The following is a 26751-nucleotide window of genomic DNA, read 5'->3' on the forward strand; positions in this document are numbered from 1 at the left end:
GATCTGGTGTTAAATTATGAGATTCATAAAAACTTCTAAAATTGAGTTATCAAAATCATTTAATCTCCTTCTATACTTAGATTTTTACCCTCTTATTTTTAGCTTCCATATATGCTGTACATTAACATATGGAGGGTAAAGAAAATGATAGTTCTTTCTAGACTAATAATTGCTAGACATGGGGCTTAAGAGAGACCTTAAAGCAGCAGATTATTGTTACATATACTTCATTCGAAAATAAACATGAGGTGATATAAAGCAAGTATCAGCACCCCCCCCCCCATGTGTTGACCTGAAAGGGGAATAAATAGGTTAGAATGGAGTTGTCCAACACATGTGCTCTGTCTTGGGTGGGAGAGATAGCCTTGAGCTTATGTGGGGGAGGTTTGTCAATGGATGGTTTTTAATCTGGCAGGACTTGTGTACTTGTGTGTGCGTGTGTGTCTGTGTGCCCTGGGCACAATTAAAGGGCTGGGAATGAGGTCCATTGATAATGACTGTAGAGGCTAGAACTGAGTTGGTCAGTCTTGAAAACTAGACAGACTAAAGAGAAAAGTCAGATGAGAAGGAGAGAAGGATTGGAATGAGCCCTTAAGGAGGAATTCTGGAAGGGACTTGCTGCTGATCCACTCATTTCTGGTCTTGTAGTTTTGTTGATTAGGGGAAAGTCATTCAGAGTCTGAGGTGGCACTGTGTCTGCAGGTGGGAGTTAGAGAGCTTCCATCTTCAAGATCAGTTTCATAGAGTAACAATAACCAAAGAATGCTGCAGTAAATCTGGCACTGCTCTACCTTTAATTTTGCTCACTGTTTATCTGAAGCACTGATTTTAGTCACTTCCTTGAAAGCACGAAGGATTTCCTAACCCCGACTAGAACAGGGTGATTGCCTGGTATAATATGCTCGAAACCTCTCAACAAGGAAAAAACGCATAGGAGCTCTGCATTAATAGAAAGCCATGGGTCGACACAAATATCATTTAACCCAGTAACATATAACTTTTTCCTTTTTGTCTGAGTATAAAATTAGGGTTTAAAAAAATCGCAAAATCTGTAGCGCTTGGAGTAGTTCCACAAATTAGAGTGGGTTTCCTGCTGGTTGAGCTGTACTTCAGCTAGTTGCTGATACTCCTTTGTACTCAGAAAATTCTGTATTCCTACATACAAATCTATTTGATTGTGGAAGATGGTTTAAATGACTTTACTATTTTCTTTGCAGCATACAAATTTAATGAATCTTTAAAGTCTTAAACTTTTTTTTCAAATTTTAAAGTTTCCAAAACTTGCCTACTTTTTATTTCTTTCTTTCTTCATTTGTTCATTAATTTAACAGATATTTGTTGAGCACCTATATTACTCTAGGTATTGGGAATTCCAAGATTAGAAGATATAGTATCTAACCCCCAAGGACATACAGGATTAAATCACTTGAAATCTGTGAGTTAGGGTGTACAGTTGAAACAAATAATAACTAATTGACCTAATCAGGGTTTTATTTAAGTTTTAATCTGTAAAATATTTCTTAAAATGTTTACTTTTAAACCAGTATCCTGAATTAATTGCTTTTTTGTCTGGTTGGCTAAAATAGTTATTTAAATAGATAGAATCTTGAATGCATATAGGTTGACTTCATTAGCCAGCATTCCAAACATTTGAAAATATTTTCACTGATTATTACTACTAGAGAAGTGATACTCTGTGTCAAGGCTGTCAGGAACATTGGAGTGGGAAAGATTGTTAAAGATATCTCCAAACTATGGTTTAAAAATGCTTGTTTCAGTGGTGCCTGGGTGGCTCAGTTGATTAGGCGTCTGACTTTGGCTCAGGTCATGATCTCATGGTTTGTGAGTTAGAGCCCCATGTTGGGCTCTGTGCTGACAGCTCAGAGCCTGGATCCTGCTTTGGATTCTCTGTCTCCTTCTCTCTCTGCCTCTACCCCACTTGTTCTCTGTCTCTGTCTCTCAAAACTAAATAAATGTAAAATAAAATAAAATAAAATAAAAATGCTTGTTTCACAAATGTATGGCTAACTAATCTTTGACAAAGCAGGAAAGAATATCCAATGGAATAAAGACAGTCTCATCAGCAAGTGGTGCTGGGAAAACTGGAGAGTGACAGGCAAAAGAATGAACTGGACCATTTTCTTACACCATACACAAAATAAACTCAAAATGGATGAAAGACCTAAATGTAAGACAGGAAGCAATCTAAATCCTTGAGGAGAAAGCAGGCAAAAACCTCTTTGACCTTGGCCATAGCAAATTCTTAACATGTCTCTGGAGGCAAGGGAAACAAAAGCAAAAATGAACTATTGGGACCTCATCAAAATAAAAAGCTTCTGCACAGCAAAAGAAACAATCAGCAAAACTAAAAGGCAACCGACAGAATGAGAGAAGATATTTGCAAATGACATATCAGATAAAGGGTTAGTATCCACAATCCATAAAGAACTTACCAAACTCAACATCCAAAAAACAAATAATCCAGGGAAGAAATGGGCAAAAGACATGAATAGACACTTCTCCAAAGAAGACATCCAGATGGCCAACCGACCCATGAAAAAATGCTCAACATCACTCATCATCAGGGAAGTACAAATCAAAACTACAATGAGATATAACCTCACACCTGTCAGAATGGCTAACATTAACAACTCAGGCAAAAACAGATGTTGGCGAAGATGTGGAGAAAGAGGATCTCTTTTGCACTGTTGGTGGGAATGCAACTGGTGCAGCCACTCTGGAAAACAGTATGGAGGTTCCTCAAATAATTAAAAGTAGAACTACCGTACGACCCAGCAATTGCACTACTAAGTATTTATCCATGGGATACAAGTGTGCTGTTTCGAAGGGGCACATGCACCCCAATGTTTATAGCAGCACAATCAACAATAGACAAAGTATGGAAAGAGCCCAAAAGTCCATCCATAGATGAATGGATAAAGAAGATGTGCATATATATACAATGGAGTATTACTTGGCAATCAAAAAGAATGAAATCTTGCCATTTGCAACAATGTGGATGGAACTGGAGCTTAATATGCTAAGCAAAATTAGTCAGAGAAAGACAAATATCATATGACTTCAGTCATATGAGGACTTTAAGATACAAAACAGTCATATGGGGACTTTAAGGGAAACAAAAATAATATAAAGACAGGAAGGGGGACAAAATATAAGAGATTCTTAAAAATTGAGAACAAACAGAGGATTGCTGGAAAGTTGTGGGAAGGGAGATGGGCTAAATGGGTAAGGGGCATTAAGGAATCTACTCCTGAAATCATTGTTGCACTATATGCTAACTTACTTGGATATAAATAAGTAAATAAATAAAAATAAAGTGAGAAAAAAATTTAAAAAAGATAAAAAAATGCTTATTCCAACTGGTGATTCCTTGCTAATAAGTGATGAGTCATTGATAAAGTTAGCATCTCACATTCTATCTTGTGATTATAAAAATAATTAATTCTTTAGTCTTATGATTCCAAAATTGTCTTTAAATGATTTGAGTAACCCTGTTATATGATCACATAGGAATTTTAGTAATTTACTCAATCATGTTATCAGCATTGCCTAAAAAAATATTCTATCACAAATCTCCTTGCTTGCTTAGAAATTTGAATATAATCTAGGAAAAGTTAATAAATGATAATTATGCCTACTAATGTACATTAGGAGTAAGGGTAAAAAAGGAGAAGTTTGTATTTAATATCCATCACAGTAATATGTTTAAGCACTTTGAAGGAGAATGTATTTGTATACCTCTTAATAAATAGATGATCATAAATTATACTTTAAAAATAGACTATATTTGCAGTAAAATAAAATTAGATTTATGTGTCCATATGAAAGTGTGTCCCATAGTAATTTATATTAAAGGAAACAGCATGTTGTTAAAGATATTAATCATTTCAAACCAAAATTTTACAGATTATTTTTGCCCTTTAATTAATTGTATTTTATTTCTTTAATGTTATAAAAAGAAGATAAGGAAAAATAAATGATTGGCTTTACATATTTGTTCTAGTAATGCAAATTTTCCTTAAGAGAAGCTTTATAAAATTCTTTTCACAATGTGGGCAGAGAGCCAAGAGCTTAAATTACCATACTTAATAGAAGAAAGGAAGCAATAACACATTGTAGTTAAGACATAGGTTCTGGAGTCCCACTGCCTAGATTCAAATCCCAGCTCTGCTACTTCCTAACTGTGGAACTTTGGGCAAGAAACTTACCTTCTCTGTGCCTCAGTTTTGTTATCTGTACCCTAGAGGAACCCACAGCTCTATTGCAAAATAAAATGAGTTTACTACTCTTACTATTACTACTATTACCACTACACTCTTTGCCATTACTGCTCCTGCTACTGCTTTAGGATAAGCAAGAACAAGTTGAAATTTGAAGTCAGCCAAGGCAGAAATTGGCCCATGGATACCCTATTTTTTAAGGCAATAGAGTACAGAGCCGAATGCAGTTAAAGATTCAGGAATAGTAGAGATAAATTAGAGGGCTAACCATACTGAAATTTGGATGTCCTAGATTACATTTTGTCAGCCTATTCTAGACTCAGTGATGTTTTAGTTGTGATTAGAGGGTAAGTGGCTAACTATGGGACAGAGTAGAAGTACTGAGGTCACTAGGTAGCCTGCATCCAATTCTAATCAAATGAAATTCTTTACTATAAGAATTTAGTTTCTTCATCTTTAAGATTAGGGTGTTGTAGATGAGTTTAAAAAGTGTTTGAGTTTTGATATTTAGATTTCTGCGGAAGTATATGACTTGCCCGAGTCTACTTTGTTTGTGAGTGGTAGAGTTGGAACTCAAATGCAGTGCAGAAAAACAAATGTTGTAATTGTATTGAAACAATATTAACCTTAATTCAGTTTAAGTTATTTAACATAGTTCATTTAGCATAAAGTTAAAATGACAAAAGTTATAGTCATGAGATGGTTAAGAGTCCAAAAGTTTGGATTCAATCCTTAGACTGCATAGTGGTTTAAAGTTGGGGCTCTGGATCCAGAAGATTGCCTTGACTTGAAAAGAAAAACAAAACAAAAAAAACCCCAAAAAAACAAAAAATTGGAACAGTTTCTGCTAGGTTCAGTAAATAACTCTAAACAAGTAAAGAAAGACACCATTTATTGAGGTTTCTACTTCTATCTGCCTAGCCTTCTAGGGTACCGGAGACCAGAGAAAGTTTTAGCAGAACTTCACCATTAAGAATAGGGATTCATGTGGATGGAAATTAGCTTGACACATCCCAGTGGAATTTAGGCATAACAGAGGTAAGTATGGAGTCTTACAGAATTGGAGACTTCATATCAGCCATGCCAGTCTAGCTCAGACCTCAACAACTGAGAAATGATCAGGTGAAAAATACCTTTGGGTAGATTTTATTATTGTTTCCAATTTGTTGCTGCCCCTCCTTGTGATATTATTTTTATCCCTGTCTATTGACATGAACCCTGACTATTTGTCTTGCTTTGGTCAATGAAACGTGAGTTAAGTGATGTTGTGTCACTGTAGAGCAGAAGATTTAAAAGCCCTCACATAGTTTCACTGCTGTTTCTTTTTTTTCTTTTCCAAGAGAATAGCATGTCCTTGATAGAGGTGGCTCCTATAGAATGGGACTCCAAATGGAGCAAAGCCAAAGCTGACTAGTACTATAAATAAACAGGAACAAGGTTTAAACCTTTTTGTTTTAAAGTCATTGAGATTTTGGGATTGTCTATTATTACAGTGTAAACTAGTAAAAACTGGTTAGTGAAATCCTTCCTTCAGCAAAGGTACTTTTATCTGGCTACATTTGGATATATTGCTCTTGGTAAAACAGTCTTTCAGTGGGCAATGTCTGTATCAATTTGAATTGACTCTTAAAATTTGCCTAAAATATCACTGTGTTCTGTTAACAAAAATCATTTGTCTAATAGAATCAGAAATGATACATTTTTTTTACCATAGCCAAAAGGTTAATTATGAATAGATGTAATAGTTTGCTTGGCACAGTATGGTCTTAGTAATGGAAAAGCCTTTTGCTTTTCCTTTTCCTGAGGAAAAATGAAGCCCTCGTTTTAAAATTAAAATATTTTAAATGCAGTGGAACTCATAATGATGCTTAGGATGAATTGAGATGACCTATTTGTTTTATTTTCAATGGCTGTTCCATCACATTTTGAGAAGTCAGACTGGCATTCTTCATGACCATTGAACGCAAAGGGAAAACATTTTCAGTATATTGAATGACAGCCGGCAATGGAGTGGCTCAGTGAAAGTATATCTAATTTACTTTCTTTCTTTTTTTAAGTTTTAAGGTTAATTTACTTTCTTTCGAAGTACAAATACTATGAACAACCACAAAGTCTACAATTATGGCTGGCTCATCTGTGACTTTGAATTATGCTTCCAACATAGTTTCTTTGAGGCTAGGGCATTATTCCAGAAAGAAAATTCCAAAGAGTTATGGATTAGTTCTAAACAAGAAAAGTTACCAAAGAATTTAGACAAAAAAGAAAAATTCAGGACTGGAAAACACATATGGACAAAAAATTTGCTGTTATAGTTGCTTTTGAAGGTAATTATATACCTTCCTAGCACCCCCTGATGGTATCCATTTATACTGTTTTGGGAGGAAGATAAAAAGAAGCACTTGGCTGTTATGTCTACCGGTTCAACCTTATAGTTTTACCTCTTGGGTTTTTCAGGCCTTTTCATGGAGGCAGATGAAGACTTTTTACTAAGGAAAGAAGAGTAAAGCCAGGAACAATCTAATTTACCACTAATCCCAAGTGGTACCTCTGATCCCAAGACAACAAGGCTATATTGGTCAGGTTAGGTTAGGCTTATGTTATAGTAAACAATTCACCAATCTCTATTTCTTATTCATACTACTAGCCTGTACAGACAGGGACTTCTGTTCCCCATAGTCACTCGGACTTAGATTGTTGAGGGCTCTACCTTAGTTTCTCAGCACAGCAAGAGAAAAATAATGCTGAAGAGTTTTCACTAAAATTTCTTAAAGCATTTCACTAAAATGCTTTAGTCCAGAATAGATGCATACCACAAACTAATGGCCAGAACTAGCCACGTGGCTTTCCCTTTCAGGGAAGCAAGGAAGTAAAATCACTCTCCCATTTACCTAGCAGGACAATAGAACTAGTTATGAATGAAGTCAACCACAGAAGTGCTTGACCACAAAAGTTAACAGAGACCAATATTAAAAAAAAAACAAAAACAACAAAACAAACAAACAAACAACCTACTGGGGACCTTGGAATAAAAAGACATAGTTACCAGACAAATATAAAAAGGATTTTACCATCATAAATAGAATTTGGGAAAATCTATGAATTTTTCCTTTGGAGAATTGTGTTTACACCTGTGTCTCAGAAACTTGTCATCCATCCATTGTTTCAAAAGTGTTTTGGCCTTAAAGTATTTTAAATGATGTTATTAAACTGGGAAACAATTATGGTATTTTCAAAAATAGAAGTCTGTAATTGTAGTCAAGCTTTTTAAACTGGGAGGAATTGTAATTATGATAATAAAAACAAACCATTTCTCGATATATGGATTTTGGCAGTGGCAGGGAAAGAATAGGGAGCAAGTTGGTGTCAGAGAAATGTTTACTGAAAAAAAGACAGTCACTGAGGTTGAGAGAGACCAGTTGCATCATGCTGAGTAATTTCTTTGCCCATTTCTGTTGCAAAACCATACAGGAACAGAGAGAGGGCCTTCTCCTAAAATCTCAGGATCTTCTAGTTGTTCAAGAGTACTAGTTGTATATGCTAGTTATAAGAAAATAGTATCAGAATGATTTGATTTAACTCATCCTTGCCATTGAAAATTAGATCATGGACTTGGGCCTCAGTAAATTTTAAAACCTCCTTCAGGCAAGTCTAAGGTAGAACCTTAATAGTGGAACTATTGCTGTAAGTGAAACAGGGATCATGTCATGTTTTTTGCACCATTCTACCTGCAGAGTCTGGTATAATCCTTAATTTACTGAATAGTCACTCAGTAAATATTTGCTGAATACATGAATGTTGATGGAATGAATATATTTGAAAAAATCTGTAAAATGTAAAGCACTATGCAGAATGGAGAACCCAGAAATGGACCCACAAATGTATGGCCAACCAATCTTTGACAAAGCAGGAAAGAATATCCAATGGAATAAAGACAGTCTCTTCAGCAAATGGTGTTGGGAAAACTGGACAGTGACATGCAGAACAATGATACTGGACCACTTTCTTATACCATACACAAAAATAAACTCAAAATGGATGAAAGACCTAAACATAAGACAGGAAGCCATCAAAATCTTAAAGGAGAAAGCAGTCAAAAACCTCTTTGACCTCAGCCACAGCAATTTCTTACATCTCCAGAGGTAAGGGAAACAAAAGCAAAAATGAACTATTAGGACCTCATCAAGATAAAATTCACATGGCAGAGGAAGCAGTCAGAAAAACTAAAAGCAACCAATGGAATGGTAGAAGATATTTGGAAATGACATACCAGATAAAGGGTTAGTATTCAAAATCTATAAAGAACTTCTCAAACTCAACACCTAAAAAGCAAATAATTCAGTGAGGAAATGGGCAAAAGACATGAATAGACACTTCTCCAAAGAAGACATCCAGATGGCTAACAGACACATGAAAAAATGCTCAACATCACTCATCATCAGGGAAATACAAATCAAAACCATAATGAGATACCACATCACACCTGTCAGAATGGCTAAAAGTAACAACTCAGGCAACAACAGATGTTGGTGAGGATGTGGAGAAAGAAGAACCCTCTTGCACTATTGATGGGAATGCAAACTGGTACAGCCACTCTGGAAAATAGTATGGCAGTTCCTCAAAAAGTTAAAAATAGAACTACCCTATGACTCAGCAATTTCACTGCTAGGTATTTATTGAAAGGATACAAAAATGCTGATTGGAAGGGCACATCCACCCCCATGTTTATAGCAACACTATCAACAATAGCCAAATTATGGAAAGGCCCCAAATGTCCATCAACTGATGAATGGATAAATAAAATGCATAAAGAAATGGATAAAGAAAATACACACACACACACACACACACACACACACACACACACACACTACGGAATATTACTCAGCAAACAAAAAGAATGAAATTTTGCTCTTTGCAACAACAAGGATGGAACTAGAGGGTATTATACTAAGTGAAATTAGTCAGAGAAAGACAAATATCATATGACTTCACTCATTTGTGGAATGTAAGATAAAAAACAGATGAACATAAGGGAAAGGAAGTGAAAATAATACAAAAACAGGGAGGGGGACAAAAAATAAGAAAATCTAAAATACTAAGAACAAACTGAGGGTTGCTGGAGGGGTTTGGGGTGGGGGGATGGGATAAATGGGCAAGGAGCATTAAAGAGGATACTTGTTGGGATGAGCACTGGGTGTTATATGCAGGGGATGAATCACTGGATTCTATTCCTGATATCATTATTGTACCAAATGCTAACTAAGTTGTATGTAAATTTAAAAAAATAAAAAAAAAATTAATAAAAAGCACTATGTAGACAGAAGCTAGCAAAGAGTTGAAATGAGAAGTGTAGTTTTAAAAATGAAAATGAGTTAAAGTAAAACTTAGTCAACTTCTCTTTGACATTGGATACACAGGGTCTTGATATATATCTATATCTATATCTATATATATCTATATCTATATCTATCTATCTATATATATATGTATATGTATATATATAATATATACACACACATATATATGTATATGTGTATATATATGTATATGTATGTATATACACATATATATATCTCAAATATATATGTATATATATTAATTTCTTGGGTAAACACAATTAGGTAATTAAATTAGGTAATTATCCATTTCTTTCTGATAGCCCTGATAGAGCAGGCTAGCACTCAAGTAAAGATGACCGACCATTCATTTAGATGACTGTATCTTCACAGAATGCAGTTACATCTGTCTTGAGAGAGCTATAATTGAGCGACATTTTATAAGAGTGATTAAATATAATGACCACTATGACAACATACTAGGCACTCCTTTCATTTAATTCTCATAATTTCTTGCCACTTGTCAGTTTTATCTCTTTTCAAATACTCTAACAGTTTTGCTCCCTTTGTAAGAGAAAAATAGAAAAAAATGGTGCTGTTTTGGGTGGGTTCTCTCTTCATTCAAGACTCTAAAAAATCATTTATCTGATTCACAATTTCCGTCTATACGTATTTTTAAAAGATTTCCTTTTTCTTGTCTTCATTTCCATTTTCACATTCTGTCAATTCTGTTATTTCTTAAATCAGCCTAAGATCTGTGTCTCAGAGGCTTATTTTTATGCATATATAGTCCAGGATTCCAAAGACAGTAAGACAGAGAATTTCTTAACATTGCGAAGGCCCTTCAGAGTTTAATTTTAACCTGTATTTCTTTTCTCTCACTGCACACCCTTCCAACTTCTCCCCCTCCAAGATATGTCCTTAAAATATGACATTTTGACTGTTTTCCAAATACATCATGCACTTTTATGCTGCACCAATTAGGATGTTTTCAGAAAACATATAAGTGGCTTGGATAAAAGAATATTATTTCCCGTTAAAAAAAGCCTATATATTGAGAGAGTGATTGATTCTACATGTTCGTTGATTCAGTGACATAATGAAGGCATCAGAAATCTAGGTTCATTCCCTTTTCCTTTGTGCCATGTTCTGCATATTGCTTCTGTCTTCTTCATGGTCATAAGTTGGCTGAACCAACTCCACAAATAGCATTTTCAAACAAGAGGGTCTGCAGGCAATAAAGAGGAGTTTTTCTGTCTTATGTCACTTTTTAGAGTGAGAGGGGGTTCCTGAAGTTTTCAGGCATCAACTCTTGTCCCATTGGCCAGAATTGTATCTCTTGCCCTTGCCAGTCACTTGGTGAGAGGAAAATGGTCTTAACCTAGTTGTAATTCACCCCCAGTGGTTGTTGGGAAACCTTACCTCCTTGAAAGGACTCATGGAGAAAGTCAAATGAAACTGGGGTCTTGATAAGTAAGAAATTGGGAAATAGCTGTTGCATGGGAAACTAACTTCTATAAACACAACTTTGCTTTTCTATTTGCAATACTCCCTGCTTGCCTGCTTGTCCTCCTCCCTTTTAGGTAAAAATATATCTCACCCACCAAGATTCTCTTCAAATGTCACGTCCTCTGTGAAGCTTTATTTCATCTCCCTTCCTTTACTTGCAAAACTAGTTGTTCATATTTCTATTAAAACAGCAAATTGTTTTGCATATGTTTATATACATATCTATGCCTTCTATTAGATGGAAGATCCTGGAAATGAAGGGTTTATTTGGCACTGAAATCCTAGCACTTGAATGATTATAATCATAAACTATCAGAATATCTCAGTTAATGTGTTTTTTTTTTTTATCATTTATGTAATCTAACCCATAAGTACTATTGTTCTAGGGATGACTATTCTCTTGTAATATATAGCGGGACTGGAAATACTGGTGATATGTGGCTTGACTGGAAATAATGATAATATATAGCTGGATTATAAATAATGATTTTCCTACCTTTTGAAAACTTCTTTGGAATTAGACCATTCAGGTGCCAAGCTTACCTGGACATATGAATTCTAAATGTATGTCTGACGGTGTCCTAGGCTTTTGGGATACAAAATAACATAGGAATAGACCCTGCTTTCACAAAGCTCAGAATCTTGTGGAGGAGACAGAGTTTCCAAGTAAGTAATTAAAATCTAGTATGTACTCAAAGAAATAGATCGCAACTCCAAAGAGTATATTTTCTTGGATATCCTCTTGGATAATCCTTATCCACTGTAGAAGTGATATCTAACTTTGGTCTGAGAAGATATTAAGGACTTTTCCAGATGAACCAGGGGGAAAAGGAATGCCAGGATGAGGCAGAAGACTATACAAAGATACAGAAACATACTCATTTGCATAATTAGAAAGTTCAAGTAGTTCTGTGATCTTGGAAGATATATTTTGAGAAAGACAATAGCAGGGAAAGAGAGTGCTTGATTATGAAGTGTGTTTTGTGTAACAGGAAGGGTCTAGAATTATTCCAAAGGCTTTTATTTAGAGTCAGTTAGCTAACTTTGCATTACTACAAGGGGAACATGCTCTTCAACTAACAAATGCACTATGAGTTCTCAATGGGTGGATGATGGTAAAGTCTTTTATTGGCAAATTAGAGAGCCTCAGCAGACTAAATTGATATAAAATGACCAACTTTCTGTTTCACTTTTAAAATAATAGGGAATCTGAAATGGATCCTCTCCCCATGAGCATTTTTCATCCTCTTATTGTCACCTGGGGGATGTTAATGCTTTTGGACTGCTGCCTGCAGCCTTGGCCTTGCCCCCTAAGTGGATATTCAGTGATGGCAGCACACCCTTATAAAGACAGACTGCTGATTACATTTCCATTAAAGTCCAGAGCCATATCTGTCTGCTAATTTCCCTGCCAATAAGAGTTAGGTTTTTACAATGGCCAGTTTACTGTGGAAAAAGAACCATTTTTCTTGTCAGAGTGCAAAGAGATAGCGTAAGAAATAAAAGATTGTAGCCTTCATCACCAAATAATCCTCAATAGAGTTTCTATAACAGAATAGCCTTTACATATCATTCTTCTGAAAATTTTTTCTTCATGTGCCTTTCTTTGTAGTAAGTTACATTATTGTCTGCCCTTTCAGATTCTGTTTATCTACTGCAGGCATAAAAATGAAAGAAAGTGGATGTGAAGAGCATAATTTCAATTATTCATTAATCAAACATCTATGAAACATTTATTATTTCCAGCATTGTTTTAGCTGACATGGCTAAAACAGGATGTGGCACAGCTGTTGCCCTCAAAAAGCTGACAGTCCTGCCTACCTTGAGGGTAAAGTATTTTGATAGTAAATACAAAAATAAAACTTTTATGAAGGAAAGAAAAACTCTTACAGCACTATGATTAGCAAGAAAAACTATAAGTACAGTTCTAGGATTCAGAATATCATTAGTATTGGGTTTAATTATAATAGAGTCTCTGTAAAAACAATTTTTACAATTTCATTATTTTTTTTTTTTTTTTTTGTTTACCCATTATTATGGATTGAATGTCCTCCTCAACATTCATATGTTGAAGCCCTAACCTCCAATGTGATGAATTTGGATATAGGGACTTTGGGAGATAATTAGGGTCAAATGAAGTCATGAGGGTGTGTCATGAGATCTTTTTATAAGAACAGACATCAGAGACATAACCTCTCTTCCCCTTCTGGATTTCTCACTTTCTCATTCTTTCTAAGTGTACATACAGGGTAAAGGCCGTGTGAGCACATAAAAAACAGGCAGCTTGCAAGCCAGGAAGAGAGCTTTGGCCAGATTCTGACCATGCTGGCACCCTGATCCCAGACTTCTACCTTCCAGGACTGTGAGGCAATAAATTTCTGTTCTTTAATTCCTCCAGTCTACAGCGCTTTGTTATGGCAGCCCCAGCTGACTAATATACCCAGTCTATCGTCTCTCGTACTTTCCTTTGACATCTTGTTCTTTCTTTTCTTTTCTTTTCTTTTTTTCTTTTCTTTTCTTTTCTTTTCTTTTTTTAATTTGAGAGAGAAAGAGAGTGCTAGTGGGGGAGAGGGTTTGAGGGAGGGAGGGAGGGAGGGAGAGAGAGAGAGGAGAGAGAGAGGAGAGAGAGAATCTTAAGCAGGCTCCATGCTCAGTGCAGAGCCCAATGCAGGGCTTGATACCACAACTCTGGGGTCATGACCTGAGCTGAAATCAAGAGTCTGGTGCTCAAACGACTGAGCCACTTAGGTGCCCCCTTATTTTACATTTCTTATTGTTCATCATTAATCTTCAAGGCAGCTATGATTGTCCTTATTTTATAGGTATGTAAATGAGGCTAGGGGTCTTAAAATAATTTACCTGAGTTGATAGAGCTAGTAAATGCCAAGTCAGGATTTGAGCACGTATCTGTGTTATGCCCACTACTAAATTACAGTGCCTCATGGCATAGATTCATTAATCTTTCTTCTCATATATGGTGAAGTATGCTACCCAGCTATTTATATTCTAAATTCTCAAATCTCCACTTTTTTCATCTCATAATTTTAGTAATAATAGTCAGACAAACAAATTTGTTCTTTCTAAGCATTTAAAATGTTTGGCAATAGTCTATCGTTTATGTAATGATTTCAGGAGACATAGAAGCTGCAGAATATTTTTTTCCCTGAGATCCAAGTATCATTTTCTTTACTAACCATTTAATTTTGCAAGGATAAGGACAAGCAGTATAACAGTTGTCTGACACAATAAGATAGCACATTCATCATATGATTACTGACATTCTTTGGTTTTATCTTTATTTATCATGGAGAGTATGTGATGATGTGAATCAGTGGCAGGTGGGACTATCAGGTACATCATTTAGGAAGTCATATGGGTGTTCTGCTATTTTTGATATGTTTGCTTTTTGTCACTTCTGGCCTAGCTTTTCACATATGGAGTACATATACATTTGGTAATGTTTTCTTTTTTCAGTATGTTTTGAACTTGTGTATTTCTTTGGGTGGCAGGAGTAATGCACATTTATTCTTGGTATCTTTTGAGGGAGGTCTGAATGTATTCATGTTACTGCCTCATTGCTCTCTCTTTTTCTTTAGAGAAAAACTCCTTCAAAGAGTGATCTGTACTCACTGATTCCAATTTCTCTTCTCCCAAACTTTCTAAAGCTAACCTAAGTCAGATTCACCCCAGACTGCTCTGATCAAGGTAACTAGTGACCTTCACATTTGCTAAATCTGTCTTAATTCTCATCATTCTTGACCCATCAGTAGTGTTTGACACCATTGATCTTGTCTTGATCCCTTATTTCTTTATTTTTGATGGATTGGTTTACATGTGAAATGATCACCACAATAGGTTGAACTAGCATCCATCTTCTCATATAAATACAATGAAAAGAAAAGAAAGAAGAGAAGGATAAAGGAAAAAAAAAGATTTCTCCTTGTGATGAGAATTTTACTTAGGATTTTACTTTCTTAATAACTTTACTGTGTACCATAAAACAGTGTGAGCTATGGTATAAATAAGTTCTACCTTACTTTTTTTTCTTATAACTAGAAGTTTGTACCTTTTGACCACCTTCCTCCAATTCCTCCTTCCTCAAACCCTCAAATCCCTGCCTGTAGTAACCACAAATCTGATCTCTTTTTCTATGAGTTTATTTTTTTGGTTGTGATGTTGTTTTGTTAAGATTCCACATATAAGTGATATCACACAGTATTTGTCTTTCTCTGCCTGACTTCATTTAGCATAACACCTTGAAAGTCCATCTATATTGTCACTAATGGTAGGATTTCATCATTTTTAATGGCTGAATAATATTCCATTATGTATGTATATATGTATGTATGAATGTATATATGTATATATACCACCACTTTATCCATTCATTCGTTGATGGGCACTTAGATTGTTTCTGTGTCTCTATTGTAAATAATGTTGCTATGAATATGGGGGTGAAGAATCATTTTAAGTTAGTGTTTTTCTTTCCTTTGGATATACTCTCAGAAGTGGAATTGTATCATATTATAATTTCATTTTTAATTTTTTTTTTTAATTTTAGAAAGAGAGAGAGAGTGAAATTGGGGGAAAGGGGTGGAGAGGAGAGAGAGAGAGAGAGAGAGAGAGAGAGAGAGAGAGAGAGAGAGAGAATTTTAAGCAGGCTCCATGCTTAGCACAGAGCCTCATGTGGAGCTCAGTCCCACAACCCTGGGATCATGACCTGAGCCAAAATCAAGAGTCAGAGGCTCAACTGACTGAGCTACCCAGGCACTCCTATTTTTAATTTAAGAATCCTTCATACTGTTTTCTGTAGTGCTGTACTAATTTATAATCTCATCAACAGTGTACAAAGGTTCCTTTATCTCCACATCTACATAAGCATTTATTATCTTGTCTTTTTTGATGATGTTCATTCTAACAGGTATGAGGTGGTATCTCACATGGTTTTAATTTGCATTTGCCTAATGACTAGTGCTTTTGAACATCTTTTTATGTATTGGTTGGCCTTTTACATATCTTCTTTGGAGAAATGTTTATTCAGGTCCTTTGCCCATTTTTATTTTTATTTTATTTTAGAGTGAGAGAGAGAGAGAGAGAGAGAGAGGGAACATGAGTGTGTGTGTGTGTGTGTGTGTGTGTGTGTGTGAGAGAGAGAGAGAGAGAGAGAGAGAGAGAGGGGGAGAGAGAGAGAGAATCTCAAGAAAGCTCCATGCTCAGTGGGAGCCCAATGCGGAGCTCAATCTTACGACCCTGGGATCATGACCTGAGCCAAAATCAAGAGTCAGATGCTCAACTGACTGAACATCCGGGCACCCCTTTGTCCATTTTTAAATTGGATTATTTGGTTGTTTTTGCAATTGAGTTGTATGAGTTCCTTCTATGTCTTGGGTATTAATTCCTTATGAGATGTAGAGTTTGCAGATTTTTTTTTCCCATTCCATAGGGTTTCACTTTGTTGATTGTTTCTTTTGCTCCTTTTCTTTTGCTTCTTTTCTAGAAGCTTTATAGTTTGATGTAGTCCCTGTGTTTATTTGTTTGTTTGTTTGTTTATTTATTTATTTATTTATTTATTATTTTGTTGCCTGTGCTTTAGGTGTTATATCCAAAAATTCATTACCAAGTCCCATATCAAAGAGCTTTGTTTCTCCCTTTTTTTTTCTAGGAGTTTCATGGTTTCAGGTCTTACATTTAAGTCTTTATTTCATTTTGAATTAATTTTTGTTAGTTGTGTAAGATATGAGTTCAGTTTCATTCTTTTACATGTGAATATTCAATTATCCCAGAACAAGTAAAGACATTGTCTTCTTTTCACTGAGTACTTTTGGCTCATTAGTTGACTATACCTGCTTGTGTTTATTTCTGGTTGACTATTATGCTGTCGATTCTGTTCTGTTAGTCTGTTTTTATGCCAGTACTATACTATTTTCATGCCTGTAGCTTTATAGTATAGCTTGAAATCAAGAAGTATGATACCTCCTGCTTTGTTCTTCTTTTTCAGGATTTCTTTGGTTGTTTGGCATCCGGGTCTTTTGTGGTTTCATATAAATTTTAAGAGTGTTTTTTCTATTTCTGTAAAAAATGCCATTGGTATAGTTGTTGAGATTGCATTGAAACTTAGTGGCTTTTGGTTGTATTAACATTTCATAATATTCTTCCAGGTCATGAACATGGGATACTTTTCCATTTATTTGTGTCTTTTTCAATTTCTTTCATCAAAGTTTTTATTTATTTATTTATTTATTTATTTATTTATTTATTTATTATTTTGGCAGAGAGCAAGCATGAGCAGGGGAGGGGCAGAGAGAGAGAGAGACAGAGACAGAGAGAGAGAGAGGGAGAGAGAGAAGGGAGAGAGAATCCCAAGCAGGCTTCATGCTATCAGTGTGGAGCCCGACATGGGGCATGATTTCACGGACCATGAGATCATGACTTAAGCTGAAATCAAGAGTTGGATGCTTAAGTGACTGAGCCACTCAGGCACCCCTCATCAATGTTTTTTTGTTTGTTTTCTGCACAAGACTCTTTTACCTCCTTAGTTAATTTTTAAAATATATTTCATTGTTTTTGATACTATTGTCAATAAGGATTGATTTTTTCCATTTTTGATTTTTTGTTAATGTATGCAAACAGTACTGATTTTTGTATATTAATTTGTATCCTGCAACTTTATTGAATCCATTGATTAGATATAACAATTTTTTGTTTGAATCTTTAGGATTTTCTATGCATAGAATCCTGTTTTCTGAAAATAAAGACAATTTCACTTCTTTCTTTCCAATTCTGGTAACTTTTATTTTTAGTTCTTGCCTAATTGCCTTGGCTAGGACTTCAGTACTGTTGAATTATTGTGGTGAGAGCAGGCACCATTGTCTTATTTATGATTTTAGTGAAATAGCTTTCAACTTTTCACTGTTGAGTATTATGTTGGCTGTAAGCTTGTCATATATGAGTTTTATTATGTTGATGTTTCTTCTATGCCTAATTTGTTGAGTTTTATCATGAATGAATGTTGAATTCTGCCATATGCATCTTCTGTATTTATTGAGATGATCATATGCTTCTTTCTGTTTATTCTATTAATGTGATGTATCACCTTCATTGATTTGTATATGTTTGAACTATCCTTGCATCTTAGGGATAAATTCCATTTAATCATGATGAATGATCCTTTTAAGGTACTAGTAAATTTGGTTTGCTGAATATTTTGTTGAGAATTTTTGCATCTGTATTCATTAGGGTTATTGGCCTGTAGTTTTATAGTTGTGTCTTTCTGGTTTTGGCATCAGGATAATGCTGGCTTTGTGAAATGATTTTGGGAGTGTTCCTTCTTCTTTGATTTTTTTAGAAGAGTTTGAGAAGGTTTGGTGTTAATTCTTCTTTAAATATTTGGTAAAATTTCCCAGTGAAGCCATTTGGTCCAGGGCTTTTTGTTGTTGCTGTTGGAAGATTTTTGATTACTGATCCAATCTCCTTACTCTTAATTGGTCTATTAATATTTTTTATTTCTTCCTGATTCAGTCTTAGTATGTTGCATGTTTTAAGCATTTTCCATTTCTTCTAGGTTGTTCAGTTGTTCGATATAGTACCCTCTTAAGATCTGGTATTGAATATTTGTCATGTCAGTTGTAAGGTCTCATTTTTCATTGATAATTTTGTTGATTTGGGTCCTTTCTCTCTCTCTCTTTTTTTTTTCTCCCCATGGTCAGTGTAGTTAAGTGTTTGCCAACTTTGTTTCTTTTCTAAGAACCAATTCTTAGTTTGGTTATTCCTTTCTCTCTTTTTTAAAATCTATTTCCTTTGTTTCTGCTTTAATCTTTATTATTTACTTTCTTCTGCTAAATTTGGGCTCAGTTTGTAGTTTTTCTAGTTTCTTAAGGCATAGAGTTAGATTTTTTTTTATTTGGAGTCTTCATTGCCTCTTACTGTAGGAATTTATTGCTATGAACTTTACTATTAGGACTTCTTTTGCTGCACCCCATAAGTGCTGGTATGTTTTGTTTTCATTTTGTCTCGAGAAACATTTTTTAAATTTTCTCTTTAATGTCTTTTAAAAAATTCTTTATATATATATATATATATATATATATGGATATATATATATATATTTATATTTATATATATCCATATATATATATATATATATATATATATATATATATATACACATATATAATTTAAATCTAACTTAGCATATAGTGTAGTAATGATTTCAGGAATAGAAATTAGTGATTCATCACTTACATATAACACCCAGTGCTCATCCCAAGAAGTGTCCTCCTTAATACCCCTCACCCATTTCCTCTTTAATTTCTTTGATCCACTGCTTGTTTAGGAAAGTGTTGTTTAATTTTCATGTGTTTGTGAATTTTCAAGTTTTCCTCTTTTTACTGATTTCTAGTTTCATGCCATGGTGGTTGAAGATACTATGATTTCAGTCTTCTTCAATTTGTTAAGACTTGTTTTGTGAAATAACATATGTCTATCTTAGAAAATATTCCATATGCACTTGAGAAGAATGTGTAATCTGCTGTTTTGGATAGAATGTTCTGTATATGTATGTTAGGTACATCTGGTCTATAGTGTTGTTCAAATATTCTATTTCCTTATTGATTCTCTGTTTGAATGACATATCCATTGTTGAGAGTGTGATACTAATGTCCACAGCTGTTATTGTACTATACATATTTCTTTTTTTTGCTTCATTTTGCATTATATATTAATGTGCGCCAATACTGGACCTATAAATATTTACATTTGTTATATCTTCTTGATGAATTGACTCCATCAGTATATAATGATCTTCTTTGCCTCTTTTTATCATTTTTAGTTGAAAGGTTATTTTGTCTGCTATAGATATAGATACCCCTTTTTTTTATTTAACTTAATTTTTATCTTTTATTACAATTTGTTTGAAATGTCTTTTTCCATTTCTTCACTCTCAGTCTATGTGTGTCTTGAAGGCTAAAGTGAGTCTCTTGAGGGAAGTATATTGTTGGATCTTGTTTATTATCCATTCCACCATTCTTTGCTTTTTGATTGGATAATTTAATCTGTTTGTGTTTAAAGTAATTATTGATAGGTTAAGGATTTACTATTCCCATTTTGTTAATTGTTTTCTGTTTCATAGATTTATTATTCCCTATTTTTCATCCTGCTGTGTGTGTGTGTGTGTGTGTGTGTGTGTGTGTGTGTTGATGTCTTTTTGTATCCATATGCTTTGACTTTTTTGTCATGTTCTTTTGTGTAATTACTACCAAATTTTCCTTTGTGGTTTTCATGAGGCTTATTACATAAAATGTTTGATAACACTCTATTTTAAGCTGATTACAATTTAACTTCAATAGAATTTGTATATTTTACACTTGCTTTTTCTCCCCCTCACAGTTCAGGTTATTACTCTTACAATTCACATTTTTTTTTATATTGTGCAACTAGTAACAAATTATTGTATTATTAGGTTTTTATTTTTGCTATGTTATTTTTTATATAACTTTTAAACTGGAGATGTGAGTTATGCAGCACTATTGCTATATCATAGAATCTAACTATGACTATATGTTTACCATTACTAGTGAGATTTGTGCTACCTTTTTGTGTTTTTATGTTAATTATTGTTCTTTTACTTCCATTGGAAGAGCTCCCTTTAGCATTTTTTATAAGGCAGGTGTGCAGGTAATGAACTTTCTCAGCTTTTGTTTGTTTGGTTAAATCCTCATTCCTCCTTTGCTTCTGGTGGACAGCTGGGAGCTACACTCAGCCTGGACAGTGAATTCGTATCTTTGCCTTTTTATATCATGGGAAACTTCCCCAACTGGTACTGGCTTTGCTGTGGGGCAGTCTTCTCTGTCTGCCTATCTCTTGGCTTCAGCACCACTGAGCTGTGCAACATCTGGGAGTTGTCACCCACCTTTCTGCACAGGTGAGGCTAGAAAGCACTCTCCACATCAGGGGGCTGAGACTCAACACCTTGCCTGAGTGCGGGCAATCCAAGCTCTAGGGCTGGCAAAACTGAGCATTTAAGGTTCCAAATCAGGCAGATCTGCACTCCACCAGGTTCTCTAGTTAGTGTGTACCCTCTAACTTGGTTTTGCAGATGAGCAAACGTGCTAGTTGGGATTATTACTTGGCACTGCAGGTATGAATTTGGTCTCCCAAGATCTGTGTGCTGGTTCTTGCAAACCCTTCCCCACTTTTCCATCACAGTGAGATTCCCAGTGACTATGCTCTGAAGATTTCCCTGAAATTCCTGTGGTGTGTGATCAGAGTAAAGGCTCTTGCCATGTGACCCTCAGTGCTGTGGTGGGGAGCTGGTTGTTCCCTCTAGGTTTTCTTTTCCCACTGGAGGTTCCAGAACCTCAGGGGAGACCCTTATGCATGGTGGTGTGCTGTTCTGGGAGAGGGTCAATGGGGTCAATGTGTAGCTGCTTCTCCTACCTTCTAATGCAGTCTGTCTTGATCTCTGAGGTGCAGGAGGTTGCTTTAGCCTCACCCCCATGTTCTAGGATTCTTTCAGTGGTATCTTGTTCTTATATATACGTTAGCTTTTTTTGTGAGGGAGAGTGAAGCCAGAATGGACTGTGTCACCATCTTGGTGATATTACTGATCTCTTTAAGTCTTTAGTCAAATAAAATACCTCCTTGTCATCTTCCCTGGAACCGTATTAAATATTAGAACCCTTATTCCTCAAAAAATTAAAAATAGAACTACCCTATAATCCAGCAATTGCACTACTGGCTATATACCCCCAAAATATAAAAACACTATATTGAAAAGATACATGCACCCCTGTGTTTATTGGAACACTATTTACAGTAGTCAGATTATGGAAGCAGCCCCAGTATCCACTGATAGATGAATGGATAAAAGATGTCATGTGTGTGTACCCACACACACACACACACACACACACACACACACACACACTGGAATATTATTCAGTCATAAAAAAGAATAAAATCTTGCCATTTGCAACTACATGGGTAAAGCTAGAGAGTATAATGCTAAATGAAATAAGTCAGCCAGAGAAAGACAGATACCACATGATTTCACTCATATGTGGAATTAAAAAGCAAAACAAATGAACAAAGGAAAAACAAGAGAGACAAACCAAGAAGCAGATTCTTAACTATTGAGAACAAACAGATGGTTACCAGAGGGGAGGTGGGTGGGAGGATGGGTGAAATAAATGAAGAGGATTAAGAGTACCCTTACCATGATGAGCACCAGGTCATGTATAGAATTGTTGAATCAATCACTATATTGTACACCTGAAACTAATGTAACACTGTATATTAACTATACTGGAATGAAAATGAAAAAGCTAAATAAAAATTATTAAAGCTCTCACACACTATTATATTTACCATAATACTTATCACTATCTAACTTATATATTTTATTTATATGTTTTTCTGTATCCCTAATTAAACTGTAAACTCACAAAAGGCAAGGATTTTCTTTATTTACTTTTGCATCTCTAGTACCTGAGAGCAGGACCTGACATATGGCTAAATTAAGATGGCCCATTTTTTTCTTACTATGCGTCAAGTGAGGGAATTTATTTCCCAATCCATTAAATCTGTGCAGACTTTGTAACCGCTTTTAAATTATCGTGGTATTCCAGTCCAGAAGAACTCTTGTATGACTCAACTTACCTAAAGTCAGTGGAGCAGACTTGTCTGGTTGAGTCAGATCAGTCTATAAACCAAGAGAGATGACAAAATGATTGTTGCCTTTTCTACTTTTATTGAGATAAAATTGGCATAAATGATGTTTTAAACCACTGAATTTTGGGGTGCTTTTTATGCCTCATTAGCTAATAGGAACAGAATTTGTTACTAGAAGTAGGGTGATGCTTTAAGGAAAACCTGAAATATGTGGTGTTGCCTCTGAATCTGGTAAGGCTGAATCTATAGTGGTCTCAAGGAGGTTGCTAGTGAAAGTTGGAAGGACAGGAAAGAAACTTTTATCGAGGCTAGAGAAAAGATGAACTGAGTTATGTAGTGGAAAAAAATTTGGCAATAACGTTGGACCATAATTTGTGGTAACGTGGAAAATAGAAAAAAATACATGTGAATTTGAGCAGTGAAATTTTCAGAGAGAATTTTCAGAAAGGACATTGAAAGTACTATCAATGTTATTTAAGCTGCAAGTGATAAGTTATCTATCTATCTATATCTATATCTATAGATATAGAGAGAGGGAAACTAAAGAAGAAATTGTTTAATTTTCAAATAGAATTTGAATTGACAAACATTTGCGAGCCAAGTTTTGCAGGGTTCAAAAATGACACTGATTCTTATCACTAGTCTCTCATGGAAAAAGATTTACAAAGAATGAACTAGCCTCAGGGAAAATGTCAAATCCAGGATTTTGCCAGTAAAACATGATTTAAGGGTCAAGATCTCAAGGGTGCTGCTAAAAGATCCTTTGTTAAGATCTCAAAAATATTTGAGGCAGTTCTGTATAGACTCTCAGCCAGGCAAAGAAGATTCTAAGAATCATGACACTATAGCCGTCTTTTCATTTAGGATATATCCAAATAAAATGTGAAGAATTCATTCACAAGTTTTATTCCTGAGTCAAGGATGGGATATACCAGACATTCACTTCAAACACTAGAGAGCTATGAGAGACAGAAAAATAGAGATAGAGAGTGGGGTGGGGAGGGGGAAGAGAAAAATCCTTCTCTTTATTGAAATGCCATTGATATATAGTAAATATCTTACTAGTTTCAGGTATAGATCATAGTGATTCAATATTTTTATACAGTATGAAACGATTCCCATAAATCTAGTTACCATCTGTCACAATACAAAGTTCTTATATTATTGATTATATTCCCTATGCTGTACATTACTTTCCTGTGACTTTTTATTTTATAACTGGAAGTTTGTACTTCTTAATCCCATTCACCTATTTCACTCACCCATCTAACTGCTTCCCTGTCTAGTAACAAACAGTTTTTTTTTCTGTATCTATGAGTCTGTTTCTATTTTTTTTTTGTTTATTTATTTGCATTGCCTTTTAGATTCCATGTAGAATGAAATCAGATGGTATTTGTCTTTATCTGTCTTATTTCCCATAGCATATCTTCTAGGTCCCTCCATGTTGTCACAGATAGCAAGATTTTATTCTTTTTTATGGCTGAATGATATCCCATTGTGCCTGTGTGTGTGTGTGTGTGTGTGTGTGTGTGTGTGTGTGTTTAACATATCTTTGAGAAAGAAATCTTTGAAGTTAAGTACTTCCCCAAATTTAGAATATACTTTTATGCATTAGGATGTTGTTCCCTTTTCTCTCAATTTTATTTTCTACTCTGCCCTTATACTTAACCATAACTGCCTTAACTTCTTGTGGATATTTCTTGAGAATGATACTTCAAAGTAAGTTCATCTCCACATTCTTCAAAAATCAAAATGTATTTAAATAATGAAAGCAATGGTCATTGTTTGGTTGTATATTTTAGAATAGAGGTGGGTAGGAGCACCTGGGTGGCTCAGTCAGTTAAGTGGCGGACTTTAGCTGAGGTCATGATCTCACAGTCTGTGAGTTCAAGCCTTGCGTTGGGCTCTGTGCTGACAGCTCAGAGCCTGGAGCCTGCTTCCGATTCTGTGTCTCCCTCTCTCTCTGCCCCTCCCCTGCTTGCTCTCTCTCTCTCAAAGGTAATAAACATTAAAGAAAAATTAGAATAGAGGTTGGTAAACTAGAGAAACGAGCCAACTGCCTGCCACTTGTTTTTGCCAAAGTGAAGTTATACTGAAACACAGGCATGCCCATTGATTTATGTATTATTAATGGCTGCTGTCACACTGCAGTAGCAGAGCTGTGGAGTTTCCACAGTGATTGTATGGTCCACAAACCTAAACTATTTACTATCTCACCTTTTTAGAAAAATTTTACTGACCCCTGTTCTGGAGCATAAATTCCTTGAGCTTAGGGACCACAGTCTGCTCCATTTTGAATGTTCATCATGGGACCATAGTCAGATTCAGTGCCAAAGACGTCTCTGAAAGATGGGATGAGTGTACAAATTAATTCTTTCTATTCTAAGAGTACACAGAAAAGTTCTGTACAGATAATCTGTATACAGAAAATATCATTCCCTCGACAAATTTTAAAGACGTGCTTCTTAGACTTTTAGAAAAGAAGAGTTTTTAGGAACCTTAATTCTGCTGTTCCAGAACACATTGGCCCTTAGTCCAAGGGAGAGAGGATATAAGCTTAAAGAAATTTGCAAGTGTAATGATCTCCTAATGAAATGAATTATAACTTAGGCTCACATTTTTTTAATGGAATTATTACAACTTGGACTGAAAGAGACTGAGATACTCAGTATGAAAAGAGGCACAGTGTTGATTGAGAATGAATAAGTATTCACTGGGTATTTACTTTATTATGGGCAAATTGCAAGGATTTTTTACATATTCTCACTGGATTTCAGTCATGTGAAATAAATATTATCTCTACTTTGGAGGTGAGAAAACAGAGACTTAAAAATTAAATAATTTTGCATTTTTTTTTATCATTAACAAGTGGCAGAGTTAAGAGTTAAACCCAGGGGTGCCTGGGTGGCTCAGTCAGTTAAGCGTCCAACTTCAGCCTAGGTCATGATCTTGCCAGTCCCGAGTTTGAGTCGCACATCTGGCTCTGTGCTGACAGCTCAGAGCCTGCAGCCTGTTTCAGATTCTGTGTCTCCCTCTCTCTCTCTGCTCCTCTCCCACTCCCACTCTGTCTCTCTCTCTCTCTCAAAAATAAATAAACATTAAAAAAAATTTTAAAAAGTTAAACCCAAGTGTTCTGAACCAAATTCAATATATTTTTCATGATGTGCCAGCTCTTTTACATATTGAGATGAGTGAATAAAAACAAACAAAGTTTTGTCTCATTGACACATAGTTTAACATAAGGTCAAGACACTCCCCAGGCAGTGGACAGTGGAGTACAAATTATATAAGGAAGATGCAGAGAAGTGTCTTGGGAAGTAGAAGAATGATAGGGATAATATGGTGTCAGTATAGAAAAACTTATTTGGTAGAATCAGATCTAGAGTTGGTTGGTGGAAGACAAGAGTGCAATATGGGAAGAGAGCAATGTGAGTGAAGGAGCAGAAACAGAGTGACTTTCCGGGCTTTTGTTCTAGCTTGAGGGGAGGGATACAACAGAACTTTCAGGTCTTGATTGAAAGCTGAAGAAAGTAGAACATTGGGAATCGGAAGGGAAGCTTATTTTTTTTGACACTTAGTAAATTTTTTATATTTTAGCATTTCTAAAAAAATGTATGAAGAAAGTGTGAAATGCAATTAAGACAACTCTTCCACATGCCACACTGAATAGGCAATCATTTTGTCCATTTTGGGAAGAGTATGCAGAATAAAAAAAGGTACACAATATTGAAAGATGATGATCTCATTGTTCAGAAGGTCTGTTTTTTCCAGTAGATTGGCTGTCTTAAAGTCTCCTCAGAATCTCTTGCAACAAGTCAATCAAATAGTAGAGAAGAGTGCATTTCAGCATCATTAAGAAAAGCTCATATCCCCATTACCCAACATAAACATGAAGAAAAAAAAACGTAACAGCAAAAAGTTGGAGCCAAGTATAGTTAACTACAGATACTTTTATAGTCTGTAAAAGCTAAGTACAATGTGTAAGGAGGAGAGTTTCC

The sequence above is a fragment of the Panthera leo genome, chromosome C2 (genome assembly GCF_018350215.1).
Source record: "Panthera leo isolate Ple1 chromosome C2, P.leo_Ple1_pat1.1, whole genome shotgun sequence".
NCBI classification, from domain to species: Eukaryota; Metazoa; Chordata; class Mammalia; order Carnivora; family Felidae; genus Panthera; species Panthera leo.